General features: G+C 37.4%; 2 long non-coding RNA genes across 3 annotated transcripts in view; both read left to right on the plus strand.

The window, feature by feature from the left end:
• The window catches only part of LOC147832140 (uncharacterized), a 107,661-nt gene that overhangs the window by 5,173 nt on the left and 81,692 nt on the right, over positions 1–20,796 (plus strand). Inside the window, exon 2 of one of the 2 annotated variants that reach the window (XR_015518190.2) lies at positions 1,583–4,430. This is a non-coding gene — a long non-coding RNA (uncharacterized LOC147832140). Of the gene's footprint in view, positions 1–1,582; positions 5,237–20,796 lie in introns of those variants that run through there. The other variant, XR_015518189.2, reaches the window with a different exon arrangement.
• LOC103909215 (uncharacterized) lies at positions 10,411–19,601 on the plus strand. Its single transcript, XR_015945599.1, has 3 exons — positions 10,411–10,675; positions 10,797–10,877; positions 17,951–19,601. It is a non-coding gene; the product is annotated as an uncharacterized LOC103909215 (long non-coding RNA).

Here is a 20,796-nt window from a genome sequence, read left to right on the forward strand (position 1 = left end):
CAGATGTTTTAGTTATTTTATATGGGCTGGTAAAAGACCTCGCATTAGGTTTAATACATTGCGTCTACCGGAGGATATGGGTGGTCTTGGTCTTCCGGATATTAGAAGATATCAACTGGGTGCCCATTTACGTTACATAAATACTTGGATTTCAGAAGACCCAGCTTCATTGTGGCTGGATATAGAGTCTTCCCAATCACAGGTTCCCCTTCGCAATTTGCTCTTTCTCAAAAGAATGAAGACTGTTAGAGTAGCTTCCACAAACCCTATAACTTTAAATTCTGTCAAGGCTTGGCATTCGGTTAGACGACTAGATGGTAAGTCATGTTTAACATCAATTTATACTCCAATTTGTAATAATCTAGATTTTCCCCCAGGTATTAGTGATTCACGTTTTCATCAGTGGGATCATAAGGGACTTTCTAAACTAGAAGATCTCTTTGATAATAATGTTCTCATGTCTTTTAGTCAGATTTCACAAAAATATTCTCTGGATGGACGAGACTTTTTCCGCTATTTACAAATAAGAAATTATATTCAAAAAGATACAACACTTCTTACTAATTCAAGTTCTTCAGAAATTGAAAAGCAGCTATTTAAGATGCACTTGATCAAATCTATAAGTTCATTTTATAGTCTGTTATCGGAGTATGCTAATACATCTACTCATTTTCTTAAAATAATCTGGGAAAAGGAACTTAATATTCAAGTAACAGATGAAGATTGGAATATAGTTTGGAAAAATGCAAAGAATTTGAGCATATGTAATAAAGTTAGAGCTATCCAACTTAAGATTCTTCATAGAGCTCATATTTCTCCTCTCCAGCGTAGTAAATTTAGAGCTGATTTCTCTCCACTCTGTCCCAAGTGCAAGACAGAAATGGGTAACCTTACCCACTGTTTCTGGTTTTGTAACAAAATACAGAGGTTCTGGTTGGGGGTTTCCGAAGAAGTGAGTAAGGTTTTGGGTGTTTCTGTGGTTCCAGATCCAGCATCTTTTTTGTTAGGAATGTCCCCTCCTGTAAGTCTTGATAAGTACAAAATGAGGCTTTTCAATTTCCTTCTTTTTAATGCAAGAAAATGTATACTTCTAAAATGGATCTCGGATAAGGCTCCCTCTGTTAGGATGTGGCACCGAACTATTCTTGAATATGTGTCGTTAGATTATCTGACCTGTATTGTACATAACAAAAGTGGAGTTTTTCATAAAATCTGGGAACCTTTCCTGGCATATATTGATTTTGATATTGCTTCAATCCTGACAAGAGGATTTAATTAAGAATGTCATGGTTGGTTTTATTGATTGTTTCACACTTACTATTAATACTTCAATATTCTTTAAATTTTCCAGACCTACTGAACTCCCATGTATGTACATAGGCACCTGTAAAGCCCTATTTTTGTTTGTGAGCTGAACTGTACCTTTTTGTTTTTGTTTTGTTTTTTTGTTATTTGTTTAACTGTTGTTGTCATTGAATCATCATTATTTTGCAAGGATGTTATTTTATTTATTTATTATTATTTGTTTATATGTATATAAAAGCAAAAACTTAATAAAAATATATATACAAAAAAAAAATAGATGTTAATGGAGATGTGTGGTTGAGTCTGAGTTTTGAAATCTGCAGTTGTGCATTCATCATCCCTTGACTTGTGGCACTTCTGTATGTGGTATTCAGGCATATTATCAGAATCACTCTTTACTTTGTTCTGATAAACTTCTCCTTCCACAAGTTGAACTTCGTAGTTTAGAGCTTTGGAATATTCAGGCTCCTCTGTTTCCGGTCAGCTTTCCCTTGCTGGAGTTGTTCCCTTTCGCTCCTTTGAGGCATTGGTACCCCATTAATGGCATCCACTTTGGCAGCTGTTGGATTTGCCCTCATCCAGATATGGTCCTTTCCTCCTGAGCTCACCAGAGCATCCACAGATAGACTCAATCACCTAGACCAATTGGACCTTGTATCACTGCTCTCTCACATGGCTCCTTTCTGGTTTCCTGCACAGATATCGCTATGCACATGGCAATTAATTGTTTCTTTATTAAAGTCCCTACTGCATTAGACATCTTTGCAAACCATTCCAAGAGGTTTATGAAAGGTTATAGGTGAGATTATATGCAATGTTTTATGCAAAGTTTCATGTGGTTTCTTGCAAGGGTCCTGCGGTTTCTTGCAAGGTTTCTTTCATGGGTCGACCCAATAGCAGTTCATGCGATGCAGTGTTAGATGTCTGTTTCTGTCAGTTTCCATGCCATCATTCACCAATGCACTTGTTAGCAAATTAATCCCATTAAGTTTATTATTTTCACATATTTCATTGAGCGTTGGTCTTGATGGATCATCTTCATCTCTTTCAGCCATTTCTGGTAATTGAGCATAATACAATTATTCTCTCTTTTGTTTTATTCACAATTTTTCATACTCCTTTAGATGTTTTTATTTATTGATCACTTATTAACTTTAATTTTAATTACTTTATGAATGCAAACCCATTATGAACTTATTTCTGAAGGCATTTCAAAATTTAGGAAATACTTCTCTTGTCACAGATGTAATAACTATCCCTGCTTCATAATCTGCTCCTGATGCTACCTCTAATCATCTACTCATTATAGTTTCTCAACTGTGCTTGTTTACAGAATAATTCTCTATCCAGTCAACACCAAAAACAGTCATCATCTCACTGTTTGGAGCAATGGTCTCCAGTCAAGACTTTTAATTGAACTAGAGCTCTGTGAAGCTGTAGATAATTCAATCATCCACACATTGTGACAGTGTCCATACTATGATCTTCTCCCTTATTATAACCCTTTATGCACTCTGGTGTATACAGTATATGCTATTCATCAAGCTACACAAGTACAAACAAGTTTCTACCCTCCTCTGGTAGTTACCTAAAATAAGCTCAATAGAAACTAAGCACTTAATATATTTACCATAAAAAAGAACAAATCTTCACATACAATATGAACTTCAGCTGGAAAATCTTCTCCTATTGATTGCTCTTAAATCATATTATCAACATTAAGCCTCTTTTATCTGTCTTGATTAACCATTTATTTTAATTATCAAATTAACTACAATTAAATATTATTAGTTACTTATAATTTATTACTCCTTTAAATTTAAATTTAAATGTCTAGGACAGATTGTATATTACAGTAAATGTTTCTATTAGAGCTCTTATATTTTTACACTTTTCAATAGAGTTTTATACCTATTTCAGCATTTAGTGGTTTTCTTTATGGGCAGATCTACATCTGATCCATTTTAACCCTCACTGTGCTGGCTGATTTTATCTGCATCTCAGTCCTGTAATGACAATCATTTAGTTGGAATTTGACACTTCTTTCTTTGCTAATTTATTTTCTGATCTATATATTAATTCCTTTTTTCTTTGAGTTATTTTCTTTTGGCTCATAATTATTTCCTAAGGCACTCCCATTAAACTAGTTGTTCATACAATTTTGATGCACTTTTTTTTTTTTTTATCAGCTGATTAAAACTTACTGTATGTTTTGTAAATTTATTTTTGCTCTGTTTTAACTATTATTCCTTATTAATTCCTTATATTGTTTTCTTAAACACTTTTCTCTTTCAATTTTTCTTATAGTAATTTAGAACTGTTACTTTTTGACCTTATGTCCTGTGAATTTATTCCAAATTGTTATTTCAATCTTCTCTTTAACTATAAATCATTTTTCTAGATTTGAATTTTTCCAGTTTTCAATATCCAATATTGATTTAGGCCATTCACAATACAATTATGTTAAGATATTTCCTTTATTTAGTTTTAACTTAAATACTTTATTCCAATCTTATTTATTCTCCAAATTATTTATTGCCTTATCAAAAGCTTTTTCTCTTTTTCTTTAGTCAATCTGCTGCATTGTAATTTATCCTTCAACGTTTAAGGACTTTTATGATTAAACCTATTAAAACTTAAACCTAAATTATTTAACATTCATCATAATATATCATTACGCATTTAAAATTTCACTGTAGAATTTCCTTATAACACTTTTTCTTACTTAAAAATTTGCATGATAATAATTTCTCTCTCAAATTGACAGGAGTCTGATTTGATACAAGAATGGGTAGCTAAACTTTTGTTCTTAATTTTCCTTCTGTAATGCTTGAACTTAATTTGGACTTTAGGAGCTACTTTGAGATGGACTGTCAGACTATCCCCCCTCGCAACCTGAGACACCTAGCTTCAGATTGGCGCTAGTCTTTTCTGTGGTGTCCTGATGAAATTCCTTCATATCAGGGCACAGTGTTTCCCCCTCTCTCTTTGGGCTGGCTTTTTTCTTTGACTCAGCTGATGTAAAGTTCTGGTGGAGCGTTTTTTTTCTTTTTGATCAGTTCATCAGTCTCTTGTTAGTGTCTCTTTTGAATGTCTCTGAGCACATGTAGCTTTTTCAGTCCTCAGTAAATCCTGGGTATGCAGTGCCTGCATCACTGCTGTAGCATGTCACAAGTGTCAACAGCCATTTTGCTCATTGTGTTTTTCAAACACCTTTCCATTTGCCAGTGTACTCAGATGTCTGGTAGGTACAAGACTACAGTCCCCCAAAGTTCATCCCTATGTCCTCTTAATTAATATATTTAGAATTTAGCTCATGACTCTTTTTTTTTTCCATTTTTTCCTTCATCAAATAAAGACTCCTTTTATCCATTTTTTTTTAATTAATTAATTAATTTATCTATTTTTGTTTGCTGTTTAACAACTTATTTTTTCTAATTCTCAATCATTTTTATCATATGTAAATATGCTTAATTTTCTATTTGTTAAATGTTCTTATAGATAATTTCTTTTGGCTTCAGATTGTGCTTCACTTATTTTTCCTAATTTATTCTAGTGCTTCCTCACTAGTTACATTACATCTTACATTATTTTAATATCTCTAACATTTCCATACCTGTTTTAATTCAACAGTACTATATGGTGGCCAAATGTCTAATATACCTATTCAAAATCCTTACTGCAATAGCTTCAAGTTCATAGTACTATTTTAACTCTACATGTTTGTTTACTTTAAGCATTTTTCCAATCTGAAATGCAATTTTTAATTTTAAATTAATTTTTAGGTACATAAAATATTAATTATATATAATTTTTGAACTCACTATGATGTTCTTTCATTTTTCCTCAGTGTCTATGCTTTACATCTGACTCACTGCTTTTACTACAAATAGCTGTTGGCTCAGATGACAGCCTGTAGCTGACTTTAAAACAGATGACAACAGTCAACTTACTCCACAACAATTTTTTATTGCACTTAAACATAATTTTATCTTTTAAAGCCAAATCTTATTGTCTTTAAAATGTTACTGTTTTTTCTAATTTTTATCTTATATTTCTTTATAATATATATTTTTAAACATCTTCTCTTTTATTCTATTAAACAATGTTTGGACTTCTTTTTTCTCCATTTTCCTATGCTTCTTTTCCTTTTCAAAAATTAGCATTTTTATCTCTTAGATTTTCCTAATTCATTTTTTTAAGCTTATTTTTCTTAAACATTTGATCATTAACTCTTCAATTAATCAATATTCATTAAAGTTTTTTCTTCTAATTCTTTATTTACTCAAATTATTAACTTATCTTTTTTGATTCATACTGATTTAGTAAATTTATTTCCTGATCACTTTAACAATTTATCTCCATATGTAGTTAGTTTTATGCAATTTTTGAATTTCTTAATATTTATTAGTATAGCTTCAAGTTGCATTTTTATTAACACTTTTTATTTATTAAATCTTATTCTATCATTAATATTTTTCTTATTTCATTTATCTTATTACATTACTTTATATTTCTATTTATTTAATACCTTATAATATATCTTTACTCTTTAGCTTCTATCTGTCCTGTGAAACTTTTGTTCTTAAAATAGACAGATTCTTACCACTCCTGAAGCAGACCTTCTTCCAGACTGTCGACATGTCAGGAATTTCAGTCACCTCTCTGCCTAGTTCATACTTAAAACCACTTCAAACACACAGAGATTATTCAGAAAAATGTTTAACTAGTATATACTTCTTTTCAGTCTGTGTCTTTCAAATGCAATATGATCTCAATTAATTTTATGAGGCTTAAACCTCCTCTGTATCACAATCTCTTCCCTAAACTGCATCACTCTCTATCTTATTGTTCTTAAATCACACAACATATGCAATCTTCCTTTTATATTATAATATAAAACGATAATTCTTTTAAACTCACTCTTATTGCAAACATACTTCTAGACACAATCATACTTCTCACTCATCCTAACCTCATCTCTTACACTGTGTAACCTGAACCTCACCTCTATTCTAGTCTCTCTAGATCAAAGGTGAAGCTTCTAAGCACCCCAGCAACACAGACAAATACACAAATACTTACAATTACATAAATACATCTCACTCCTCTTGAGTGACCTGTCCGAACAGCCTCTAACCACAGAATTCTTCACTACACTCCTCTTGAGTGCCTGTTACTTCTGCTCCCGTCTTTACTGTCCTTCAGTAAAAATAGCATTTCACAGGATTTTTGCCTTTTTTCCCCCAGCCTCCTGAATAATAATATTTATCATTATTAAAACAGAACGGGTACTCCGAGGTCTTTGCGCGCTTCTCTCTATACCTTAATCTGTTTTAACTTATTAATTGTCACCACACTTTAAGAACTTCCTCTTAAAGCTTAAAAATGTTCTAGGCATATTCTTCATCATTAAAAAATTTCCCAAACATGAGTAACAGTTACTAGTTAACGTTTATCCTATCCGTCAAGGCCCTCTTAGGAAAACACAGATAATTTGCATGCAAATTTTTATTTTCTTCTGGTATTCCAAACCCCATTGTTTTCCTTTTATATCTTTACTTTTACTTTTTTAGTTTTACTTGTAGTTCGTTATAGCTGGAGAAACAGTTCAAATGACTTTTTACCGTTACAAGCAGGTCCTTGGTAGAAAAAACACAAACGTATAAGCGAAAATTGCTTACCGTTTTTTATCGTGGCCACATATTTGTGTTTTTCCTCCAAGCCCCAGCATGTCCAGTGTCACCCGATCGTCTCTTCTCAGCCGCACGTTGGAGCGCCATTTGTCGTAAATTCGATGACTAATCAATTACAAATTATCAGACCAGAGGTTTTGAATATCAGGAAATAGACTTTATTCTCCATAATAAAGCCGAGAAAGAGCAGAGCAGACCCCAGAGCATTCTAAAGTCTCTCCTGGACACCTTCTGAAGTCTCTCCTGCACCTTCTGAAGTATCTGTGTTTGTTACAATTTTTATACAGGATTATTTGACACACCCCTAAGTCTCTTTTTAACTCTTGACCATTTTTGAATAGGTTTCTAGTCTAAGGGGTCCTGCTATTCTTGGCTCTCAGCCCACTAGCTCATGTCAGCAGAGATGTTACAGGTCTGTGTCAGCAACTGTTTTGACACCAAAGTTCTCTCTCCATAGATGCAACTTATGCAAAAGGATTAAGTGTTTACATACATTGTCATGAAAGCATAATCACTTGATAATATGTTACTCATTCTAACTTCTGACACATATAGCTTCATAGAAGTATTTAACATATATAATCAGTGCTTTACATATTCAGTTATTCTACACAATCAGTCACTCAGCCTTCTCCTAGTGTTGCTTCTTTAGTGCAGGCACTCTCATCTTACACAGACATATCACTGTATTTTTAACACACGCTGGCATGTTTGCTGCAAACACTACATACATTTTGTGAAGAGAAAATTGACTGCTTTACACTTAGAAAATACTTCACACTGAGAGAATAGAAATCTTCTTCACTAGCTCTTGAGCATTTGTAATTTATCTACTGCATTTGGCTAGTCGTCTAAGTAGATAGGTTTCTAAATAGACTGTCTAGACATGGTGTGGTGGAGAATGAAGACAAGCAAGGGACAATAAAATGCTCAGGAGAGCCTCTTATTTAATAGAACGCACACTTTGCCCTTGGTACTGAGTAATTACTTTTGCCTGAGCTCACATAGATGGTCTGGCATCACAATAAACTCATATAAATGTGTCAAGGCTTTTTAATAGCCAAAGGCCTGGCATCGGCAGACAGTGGGACACAATGCAGAATAACATATTTTTTTAGTAATACATGCCATTAAAAGCATAGTGACGCATAACAGCAGCGTTTAATGAGATTTGTATAAATGTTTTTATGTGCAGATCCAATTTAATATGGTCTAATAAATCATATTATAAATTATATATAATTGTTTTTTTTTTTTTTGTAATATGTGGTTTCTTCTTTCTCTTGCAGGCCTTAGTTTCCCTGGCACTTTTCCAATGTGCTTATTCGGCTGATTTTTCCAAATGTATTTATTGAGAATTTTATACTGTATGATTGAAATTTTTGAATGTCTTTCGCAAGTTTAATTTATTATTATTATTATTAATTTTTTTTAGCAATAATGGTTTCTTGTCAAGTACAATTTTAGCTACTTATTGGTTTATAAAACCAACCTCTTTTGGACTAGTTTGAGCTTTCCCAATAAAAGTGAAATAAAATCTCATCAAACTGTGTGCATTCATGCCCTCATTCAAATGCTTTACAAAATGGAATTTCTATGTATATTGAAAAAAAATTATTTTCTCATTATCTCTCCATTTAGCTTGTGCTAACAGCATACCAAAACCTATTTCTCGCACACTGAGCAAAGAGTTGCAGAATCCAAAAAAAAAAAAAAGTTCATAAAGTTTCAAGTCTTCAACCTTTTCAAGTTTTCAAAGGTTTTCTGTGCTGAATGGAAACCCATTGCTGGATTAACTGTGTGTCGTTATTTTTTATTTTTTTTAGTTACTCTGTCCACTAGTTTGTGTGTAGCAGATTCATTCAGCTTGGCTGCCACTGACTGACAGGGCTGGTGGAAAGTTACTAATCACTAACCGGGGCATTTTCTTGCAGAGAGGCTGCAGAGGAGAAAAATAAATGAATAAAATTATTCCTATAAAATAAGATAAATTCTACTAAATGGTCATAATGGAGAATTGCTTATGTGACTAGAATACACAAAATATCTCACTCTCACGCTTACCAATCATTGGTTGCTATAAACCAGGGGTAACTAAACTTTTTCTTAAAGGGTCACGAAACACCAAAACACATTTTTTGAGCTGTTGACAGTCGTATATGTGTCCCACACTGCTAAAAACACTATTAGGACACATATATTTCACTAAAAAGTGTCAATTAGTTGTTTTTGCGTTATTTCAAGCAAATTCGTACTTCCGGTTTAAAAAAAAACAAATTTTTGAAGCTGCGTCACGGCCATGACATAATAGCGTTGTATTCCAGCGTGCAGACTGAGCGTCTGTGCCAGAGTGTGTCTTATTACGTCTTACAGTGTGATGCATTAATGCATGAGTAAGGCTTGGTTCAAACCAATCAGCGCGCTCTATTGTTCAACTTCATTAATATTCAGTAGTGTCACAGTGCTTAGACCAAAGACACACCACGTTGTATTGGCAAAACAAGCATGAAGTGTTGCTTTTATAGTTTGCTACAGTTAAGTTTCGTTTTCATTTTCTCTCTGTGAGAGCTCAGACTCACGTGTGGATTAGTGTACGCGACGCTCGATTAACAATAACTTACGTGTCTAAGGAGGAACATTGTTTACCTGAGAGCTGTTCTCATCTGCAAACACTGAGATCCGGATTCGCTTGTAGTATTCTCTTCATAAAGACGCAGCTCTAGTTGCTGGTGATTGTCCTGTCTCTACAGATTTGGTAAGTGAGCGAGCACTACTCTTTGTTTATGCAGTTTGTTCGTATCGAACAAACTATAGAACCGAGTGTAAACATGTTAGCACCACAACCAAACTTTAACCTTGTGTAGGGTTTTTACCGCATTTTGTGACCGGAATAACACACGCGGCTTTCTGACGCTACCTGCCGTGTGCATCTAAGTTTCTGGGAAATGCGGAGGTTTTTTTTTCTCTCATTCGCCGTGCGGTATCAAACATTGCATGAAAAATACACGCTTAGAGCAGTTCCTCGAATCAAATATCTCGTTTGTCACGAGGGGCATGAATGAATTCCCTGAATGTAAGAGCCAAACTACAGTTAAAGTCCACCATTTAATAATTTGGCAAATAATTCGACTACACATGTCCATGTAGGTTAAACACCATCACTTTCTCCTGTGTGTTTGTGTGTATTTTGACTCTGAAACTTGCGCGTGCCCAAATAGACACTCCCACACCATCCCACTTTTCTTCCTCCGACACTCCCCCCTAAACAGAGCTGGACATGCCCACTTTTCTGACTTTTTCCAAAGTAGAGGTGTGAAAACACCCTGCTGAAATGAGGGGGTTTCATGGCCCTTTAATGTAGCCAAGTGAAAAATAGCTGGTAATGATGCCTTCCTGCCACTAGAGGCTTATTGGTGCGTTCATACGGAGTCGTTGTGAAAGGAGAAGAAGTGCCCACCTGAGAGTTTAGCTATGGTAATCTGTTGTCTTTTGAGCCTGCAAGATAGGAACTGTAACAGTTTTATTTAGAGGAAAAAGAGGAAGTCCTCGCTGCAGTTTTGAGAGCAGCTATTTCTCTTCATGTTTGACTGGTGATCGGTGAGATTTTGCATGCTTTCGGGTGCAGAAATATTCCCGTGGTGAGACTGTGTAATCTCCAGCAACGAAGATTGAGCGTGAGTAGTTATTGATGCTGTTCATTTACTGGTTAATGATCGTATGTTAGTGTATTATTTGAGTAAACTTGAGGTGATCGTTTATTGTACCTCTCTTTATTTTTGGGCCTAATTATATCAGAGGGGAGAGCGAGTACACGCGAGTGCGCACGTGATCGGAGGCTTTGTGGATCATTCAGAGTGCGGTTCAACATTCAACAGAGTGAGTTTTATTGATTTATATGTCTTGAACAATACTTTATGCTCTTTCAGAGAAATGTAAATGAACAGGGTGCTAGTCCTTATTACCAGTGCTAATTTATGTTCTGCAACCATTTACTCTTTAATATTAGAATGTTGATACTGATGTTATACATTTAAAAGGGGATATTTACATGTGTTTATTTGACATGGAAGTGTATTTGGTTTATTATCTTATGTACTTAAAATTGTTTATGCTTTTGTTTTGTGCAGGGATACATAATAAGCCACTTTCGTTGTTTATTTAGTTTTATTTAGTGCTGTTAATCCTTATCAGTGACATAAGCAAAATCACTTTTGTTTTATTTACTTACCTGTGTGGACATTATTACTGTAAATTAAGAGGAGATCTTTAAGTAGTCATTTTAAAACATTGTTTGGTCTGAGCTAACCTATTGTAAATATTGTAATTCTTTCTTTATTGTCCACAGAACCATTTACATTTCTTGTTTTTGCCCACTGTTGGAAATCTGCAACTTTAATGCCACATTTTACTATTTAAACGTGGTCACAAATAAAGAACCCTTTGTTTATGGATGACTGAGGATGCTTGATTTATTTAATTAGGAAGAGCAGTATCCCGGCCACATCTATTTGGTACCAGGAGTGGGGTCGGTGGAAGCTGCAGGAGCTCCTTCATCCGTCGTTGAGCCGGACTGAGGAGACCCTCGCCCGTGCCCACCTGCGTTACCCAAAAGTGAGCCGGAACTCGATAGTACGTCGGCCTGTCTGGTGTCCGATCCCATGATGGGAAGTGTAGTTGTATAGGTACGCTCTCTCTGTCCAGAAGCTGCTGTCTCGTCGCGGACAGCGGGCACGTCAGGTCCGTGGCTGTCTCATGTAAGGCCCCTCTCACGTCGTCCCGACCCTGACCCTAAATGAAACCGGTTATCCATCGGATGAGCGGCTGTGCTGGATGGTATTAGTCCTTCATCAACCCATCCGTGCTCAATCATAGAAGCATTTAGAAAGTCTTGTGCCATGTCAAGTGATGTCGAGGCTAGAGCAGGTTGTGTAATGCGATGTATTAGTTGCGGAGGTGCCGAGGTCTGGATTGGATCCAGAGCAGGCAGAGAGTGAGTGGATGAGGCCAGTCTTCCCTGAGGAGTGCTCGTTGTTCCCCCAGCATCACTGGTCATAGATGCCCTGTGCAGCTGCCAGATGAGATTAAACTCCTCGGCAGTGACAGGACGTCCATTGCTGTCAATGACACATCCACCTATCATACGATAACGCGGCTCAGTGGAAGCACTGTAAGGAGGAGGCGCATCGGCAGGCTCAGCTACGATATTGCTCAATCCTGTTAAGGATCCTAGACGAGTGGTAATGAGGTTAATAGGGGTGGTAGCAGCAGGCAGTACAATAGGTGTAGCTCTACCAGTAACGGATGATGCAACTCCAGGAGGATCATCAAACACACAGTCCTCCTGCTCAACGATGACATCAGGACCTGCACCATTATCATCACTATGCATGGTCATACGACTAGGAGGCCGCTGCAGCTGTTGTGCTCTGCGTGATGACAGTTCCTGCCAGATGTTAACTGGTTCGACATCATCGCGCCATTGACCCTGTCCAGGTCTATGGTCTCGTCCATTTACTCCATCATGACCATCATCATCGGGACCAGGACCACCATAATGACCCCCATTGCGATCCTCCTCCAGCCCGCCGTAATTGTCATCATCGCCAGGAAGTCTACGAGGTCTCTCTTGATTGCCCCAGTCTTCGTCATCATCATCATCAGAATCTGATGAATCACAAGGATTTCCTTCTCGTGGATGACCAGGTCGACGACGACGTCGGGGACATGGAGGGGGTGTATCGGGGTGACCGTCCATACTTGCCAGCCCACCCAGATTGGCAGGGTAGAGGGCCACTTGATCCGCCATGGCTGCCTGAATTCGAATCTCGTCCTCAGACATAGGACAATCAATATCCAAGGCTTCTCGCCCTCTCGCAGCCACATATGCGGATATGAGACGGTTCCAAACTTCGGTTCTGATCCGATCATCCTGGAAACCCTGGTATCTCCCCAGCGCTTCGTCTCCCAAGGCTATCAGTAGTCGGCCACAGAATGCAGCTAAGTGCCTGAACTGGTTCGCACGAACATGTGCAAGGTCGTGCCTATACCCATAGTATGGATTATTGCCTACACGGCGCATGGCACAGCCGGCATTATCCCATTGTTCAGGGTACATCCTTTGTATAAGCACCCAAAGGAAGGTGGGATTCTCATGAATTGCTCTCGCAATCACATCAAGAGATGTGAGTCCAGACCCAGCTGCTTGGGCGAGAACTACTCTCACCCTGAGAGCGTGCTGGGGGATATACTCGAGCCACTTACGAATGATAGCTGGCATTGCTCGATCATCTACATAATGTCCGAAGTTGGACCATGTGAGGTAAATATCGCCCGATGTTAAAGCCTCCCCAGCAAATGTCATGGTAGGGTTTAGCTCTGTCACTACACGGGATGCCGACCCCTTCCTAAAACTTGTTAAGCAGTTTTGGCGTTGTCAAAAGAAACCTTCCTCCCAAGAGAGACGAGGGCTACCCCGGCAAGTGAGATCATTACTCAAGCAATGGGATAAATTCAAGGAAGATAGAGGACTGTTGTATCGAGTGGTTGACGATGCTTTTCTGGGAGAGTGTCAACAACTGGTACTTCCTTCTTGCTTAATTGAACCAGTGCTGCAGAGCGTTCACGAGCAAATGGGGCACCAAGGGATTGAAAGAACGCTGAGTTTACTTCGACCAAGGTGCTACTGGGCAGGAATGTATGAAGCCGTAGAGACATGGGTGAAGAACTGTCAACGTTGTGTGCTTGCTAGAATGCCACAGCCTAAAATTCGACCATCTTGGACAGCTTTCTTGGCTTCTAGACCATTGGAAGTGGTGGCTGTTGACTTTACAACACTCGAGCCAGCTTCTGATGGTCGGGAACACATTCTAGTGATCACTGATGTCTTTATTAAATTCAGCCAAGCATTCCCATCCAGGGACCAAAAAGCTGATACCACAGCCAAAGTTCTTCTAAAAGAGTGGTTTCTTAAATACGGGGTTCCAGAGAGACTACACTCTGACCAGGGGAGAAACTTTTAGAGTGCAGTTATAGGTAAACTTTGCAAATTGTATGGGGTTCGAAAATCAAGGACCACCCCATATCATCCGCAAGGATATCCCCAGTGTGAGCGATTTAATCGCACCTTGCATGACTTGTTACGCTCGTTGCCACGTGAGAAGAAAAGGAGATGGCCTGAGCATCTGTCAGAGCTGGTATATGTTTACAATGTAACACCACACTCTTTAACAGGATACTCCCCATTTTATATGCTGTTCAGGACACAACCACACCTTCTGATTGATGCGTTGTTGGGGCGGGAGCCTGACGAAGGCACACAATCAAGTTGGTTGTCAATACATCGAGAACGACTCCAAGAAGCCCATCTGAGAGCAAAGGAGTACGCAAAGAAGAGAGCGGAAGAACGAGCTGCTAGACATGAGAGCGATGTCTATTGCCCTGAAGTCGAAGTTGGACAAAAGGTGTACTTAAGACACCGCCCTATGGGAAGACATAAAATCCAGGATGCATGGGCACCGGAAGTTTATATCGTGAGAGATGTTCAAGGAACTACGCACGTAGTAGAACCTGAGGGAGGGGGAGAGCAAAAGAGGATACATCTGTCTCACCTACGACCATGTCCATCACAGATTCCAGTACCAAAGCCACGTAGCAAGGTACCTCCAATGAAGAAAAGGGTGGGATCAACGTGATGAGGAGATTCAGTTGCCACCAGATGTTGAATGCGTAGTGGTGGAAGAGACATGGCCAGCCTTGGAAGAACCGTCAGCAATGTTAATGAAAGACATTGAGGAGCGTAGTTCACAGGTGGAAGATTTAGGCTGAATCAAGGTTGAATGAACTTGAAAATGAGGAAATCCTTGTGTCTGAGAATTGTGGTGTCGATATCCTACCTCTGAATCCCAGTCCAATGACAACTAGTGAATATCCAATTCCTGCTCCTAGGACTCGTTCACTTCCTTCAGTGGAGCAGAAAGTACCTCCACCAGTGCCGTGACGTTCTCAAAGATCAACTGCCGGTCAACATAATAATCCTTACAATTTGCCTAAGTCAGCTTGCAATGCAGTTACATTCTGTCTCAGGTTTTAGCAGGCATAGTGTTGTACACATCTGAAAAACTGAAAGGTGCTGTAGATACTTAGTAAAAAGTCCCAGAGGACGTTGACTTGGGGCAGGGGAGAGTGTAGCCAAGTGAAAAATAGCTGGTAATGATGCCTCCCTGCCACTAGAGGCTTATTGGTGCGTTCATACAGAGTCGTTGTGAAAGGAAAAGAAGTGCCCTCCTGAAAGTTTAGCTACGGTAATCTGTTGTCTTTTGAGCCTGCAAGATAGGTACTGTAACAGTTTTATTTAGAGGAAAAAGAGGAAGTCCTCGTTGCAGTTTTGAGAGCAGCTATTTCTCTTCATGTTTGACTGGTGATCGGTGGGATTTTGCATGCTTTCGGGTGCAGAAATATTCACGTGGTGAGACTGTGTAATCTCCAGCAACGAAGATTAAGCGTGAGTAGTTATTGATGCTGTTCATTTACTGGTTAATGATCGTATGTTAGTGTATTATTTGAGTAAACGTGAGGTGATCGTTTATTTTTACCTCTCTTTAAATAAATAGTTAGATAGTCTTTTTCATGGATAAAATAAAATTGCAAAAAAAAAATCTTTTTTTTCCATTTGCGTCTAATACCTCAATGTTTTACACTTTGGGCCCTATCATACACCCGGCGCAATGTGGCGCAAGGCGCGGTGCAATAGTCGTTTGGTAGTTTCAGCTTGGCGCAAGAGTCGTTTTGAGGCGTTGCACTACGCTGTTTAAATAGCAAATGCATTTGCGCTCAAATGTGAGCCCATCTGGTCTAAAAAGGAAGGCGTGCTGGCGCATTGCCATTTTGAGAAACTAAAAAAGATTTTTCACCAAAACAAACCCGGTCTAAACTCCGGCGCAGAGTTGCGCCTCGCTTACACACTGCTTAATACGAGAGATAACAAGAGAGCAATAGGCAAATATCTTTACATATGAAAAAAATAAATATTAAGAATATATATATAGGATATAATAATAATAGATATAGGATATACATATAAAGGATTAAAATATTACAATACATTATATTCTAGCCTACATAAATATGAAAAATCACTGCTTTTATGTCTTCTTCATCTCGGGAGGCTTTTTCAGTTCATTCATAAAAATTTGCTTTTGTATAATGTTAATATTTTTAGCAGTATTATAATTATATCCATATTTATATTTGTTTTATTAAAAACAAGCTTAGATTTGCCCAACTGTCAGGTTTTAGACCATATGGGGCACAGCATGTGTTTTAGGATATAACTCAGGTTTTTGAGCACACTTTCGTTATTATTGTTCATTTATTCGTTTGCTGGAAATTAGAACTAAATTTAGAAATAGTTTTGAAACGAATATTTGCGCTTAACAAACGCAGTTAATTGTTTATAGTCTAATTGATGTCTGTGCGTAAAGGTTTCCCTATCCAAGAGCGAAAGTGAAAGTAGATCCATTATCTCTCATTCTCACACAGTAGATGCTCTGTTTAACAATTTTCTGTTAAAAAAACTGTTAACTGTTTGCTAGTGAAATGCTCAGTTTTTCCACTTAGACTTTACGTTCTGTAAATAGCGAATGCGCTTATGGCGCGATGCAGCTGGCTCTTAAAGGGAATGGGAGATGAGACTTTAATTGTTTTATTCTCAAAACACACCTATAACTCATTAAGAAAATAAACTCAACCCTTTTAGACCATGTGCTGCGGCACAAAGCGGATTTTACCGTCCTAAAATTAGCAAAAATGCGTTGTGACACACCCTGAAAGCATTTGCGTTTTGCGTTTTGCACATGGACCGTCAAAATAGAGCCCTGAAGGTTTAAGGTGGCACTCATATCTCATCACAAAGGGCCAAACAAAACTGACATTTAGCCGACAATGCTTGTATAGCCTACAGTTTTACCTGTAATCTCTCTTTTGTGGTTTTCAATTTAAATGGTAATTTTGAATACCAGATCTAAATTTAGCGGGAACGGTTGGGTCGGGTAAAAATTATTCTAAGTGGGCAGCGAGTGAGCAAAGGCTAAATATATGGCAGGAGCGGTTGGGTGCAGAATAAAACCTTGCGGGAGTGGGACTAAACTAAACATAACACAAGCTGTGGTCACACTGCACTTTTCGCTCCATAGACTTCCATTCATATGCAATTGAATACAACAAACCGGAAACACAAGCTCGAGCAACAATGTTCGCAGTTCACTGTGTTAAAAAGTTCAAGTAAGATTAATCTCGAAGATCAAAACTTAAACTCGAAGATCAAAACATGACCTCTCAGTACAGAAATTTAAAATATGGACCAATTGCTCGTTTTTTTATGTCTAAATATCTTGTTTAATACCGCCTTAATACTTTTTGCAGCACTGTACGACAGAATTTTGCTGCCTCAAACTCTATTGTTATTGCAGCTTAACACTATTTTTTCTTGGAAAATATTATATGATGTGAAGTCTTTATAGGAAACAGCTTTATCTATAAAGTGCAAAACTGTGTGCCTGTTATGAAACACATGGTGCTGTAAACTTTAAATTATTTCATGGATTTTTGTGTTCTATAGAAGAAGGAAAGATATACAGATCTGAAATAACATGAGGATGAGTAAATGATGGCAGAATGCATTTGTTTTTCCCAGTAAACGATCCCTTTACAGGTTTTTATGCCATGCAGAATTTTGTTTCCAGAAGATCTGATGTTCCTTCCGTCTTCCCGAAGGACTTGTTAGTCGAAACTACTTGAGATATTTTAAGATTTTCTACCCTAGAAACATTCTGAGAAAGTTTTGTGGATCTGAGTGAAATATTTCTTTTTGGTCATGGCTTGCAAATGTTCCAATTTGTGGTGTCTTGGAACATCCCCTCAAGATATGTTTCTATGTCATGTCCTCTTTCCAGATGCCTAAAGCTTCCCTTGACACATACCTCACACCATACACAAATTTGGGCCACTCGTTCCTTGTAGGCTGGGGGACTGAACACTAAAGGCTGAACCACTGCCAACCAGCTGTTGGATCTCAACACAGATTTTGGCACTTGCTGGCTGGGGAGTACAGCAGAAAAAAATGGGCTACGCAAAACCTTCCAGTGTATTATCGTGATATCTAATCTCACAGTGCTTAAATATTTATCTAGCTTGCTGTCTTCCTCCCTCTTTCTCTCTGTCTGGCACAGCCATCTATTAGTACAGAAGTATTGTTCCAGATTCTGATTTACCTGGCTTTATAAGTTCATGGAATTTGTATAAAAGCTCTGGGAGTAAACTAGCACATTTAAAACAACTGCCATTGATCAAAGTGTTTTCTTGAATAACTAAGAAAACTCTTACAGACAACAATTCAACAGATAAAGTTCAACAATAGTTCAACATTCATCTAATCAACTCTGAAAGCTCTAGTAAAAGGTTACTATTTCAATTGAGGCTTAATAGTATTTAAAGTTTTGGGACAGTTTAATTTAAGAGGGGTTCATGGTTGGCTGGCAAACACAGACCCTGTCACCCTTAGATTTTGATCTCTTTATAGCAGTGGTTCTCAATTAATTAATTCTACACTTAACCAGACCAGTGTAAAGGCCCCAGTATATTTAAAACAATACAGATCAACAAACTGAAATGATGTCACATAGGACAAAAGCAAAACAGAATTTCCTTTTTGAGTTCATTTTGGCAGTTTGAAGCAGCTCACCAAAGCAAACTGTCACAGCCATCATTGTTGTGTTTAGGGTTCACACAACCAGCATGATACATTACAACCCCACCTCGGTCTAGGCTGTTGAAATGTTCGAAAACAGTATACCATAACTCAGCCTTTTCAAACTTCTTTTTGCCCACAAAAAAAGAAAAAAAAATCCTTTGAAGAATACTGGAGCCTTAAGAAAGCCAAAACTGAACTATCTCTCTCTTGTAGCTAAAGGTCTGGCAGCAGCATTTTGCACTAATTGAAGACAAGATAGCTGACCCTGAGAAATTCCTATATACAAAAGATTATAATAATCAATGTGTGATGAAAATACACTGTAAAAGATGGGTGTAGTAAGGGCGCGAATAAAGCAACAAGTGGGCTAGGCCAATCGGCACCATTTTCTTCGCGCGACTTAGCTCTAACTGGGGGTAACCAAATAAAGGCAACAAGGCAAAGCGTGAGCGGAGCTACAGACGCCTCTTAGCATTTTGCTCTGACGGGCTTTTCTTTGGGAGAAAAGCTTAATACTTCATTACCAGCAACTTGTTTGTGTATCCATATCATCTAATAATTGTAAAAAACAATTCCAAAAAGCAACTGACTGTGTAAAGCCATATAAAACAAAACAAAAATATGATGTACTGTATATGTCGAGTTCAGTGGCTAATCAGCTGGAATCAGCTGCACTGCAAACCCAAATGTTCAAAACGATAAATTTGATTGAGTAGTATAAACTCAATTTTCTAAAATTCCTGCCACTTAGGAGTATAATTTAACTTTACTTTTTAATGTCAATGTCAATTGTATTTATATAGCACTATTAAACACAACCAAAGGTTGACTAACGTGCTGCACAACACAAATCTTAAAGAGAAAAAAAAAAAAAAAAGACTTTTTTTTGTAGTTTCAACATGTTGTCTGTGTATGACATCAGTAATGTTTGTGTGTGTGGTTGTTAGTGTGTGTGTGTGTGTGTGTGTGTGTGTGTGTGGTGAAGCAATTGTTTTGTCATTTTTTTAATTAAAATTATATGCATGAATAAAATAGAATAAATAAAAGCTATTTTTAACTATGCAGTTAAAATTTTAAATACACAAACATTCTAGCCAGAACATCAGGGGTCCGTTCTTCGTACGTGGATTACTCAGTTAGCTGGATTTGGATATTGATGATTTGACATGATCCAGGATCGTTTCGTTCTTCAAAGCTGATCCGAGAGTTGTTGTCATGGCAACAGTTCTGCTAGGTCAAACCTGATCGGGAGCAGGTTCAATTCATATAAACAGGATTTGATCGGCTCAGTTCAAGCAAAGATAATACAGAAAGTATGTTCCGAATTCTGATATTTTCTTACAGTAGTAGTTATATACACTTGAGAAAATGGTACATATTTTTAAACTATATATATAAAGTTAAAGTCATTAATAAAATAAATAAAGTTATACATATTAATAAAACGTATGCAATCTGCACCCTCGAAATGAAAGAACAAAGACTGCCACCTGGTGGTGCAAAGAGAAAACTTATTGATATGAACTTTTTAGATCGCTTTAGTACAAATTGTGTATAATAGAAATGCACTATATGTGACTTTTTTTTAAAGCAATAATACATTTATGCAGTCATAAACATGTTTTGATAGTTAACATGGCAGTGATTTGATGCTTCACAAAAGTTGCAGACACCTTTACCAATATGAAAATGTTTTTGTAAACAACCAGTTATTCTTTACACAGATTAAAAAACGGCTACTATTATAAAGAAAATATTTTCTAAATGTAGAACTAAATACATTGATTTGCATTGAAATGCATGATGAATACTCTTGTCTTGACAAATGAAAGTGTAAAGCCTGCAGCTCACAACAAATGTGGAAAGTTCTTGCGTGTCATATTAAACAAACCGGTTACTGCTAATTTGATGTAATTTTGCTCACATGGATAATTGAATATTAATCAGATGATGTCATTACGCTGCTGTGCCGTCAGCCAATCATTGCATTGCTGATCATGATTTCGAGGATCGATAGATCTGTCCTTCACAACACACGCAGCGATCTCA

The sequence above is a fragment of the Danio rerio genome, chromosome 20, assembly GCF_052040795.2.
Source record: "Danio rerio strain M-AB ecotype USA chromosome 20, GRCz13ab, whole genome shotgun sequence".
Classification (NCBI taxonomy): Eukaryota; Metazoa; Chordata; class Actinopteri; order Cypriniformes; family Danionidae; genus Danio; species Danio rerio.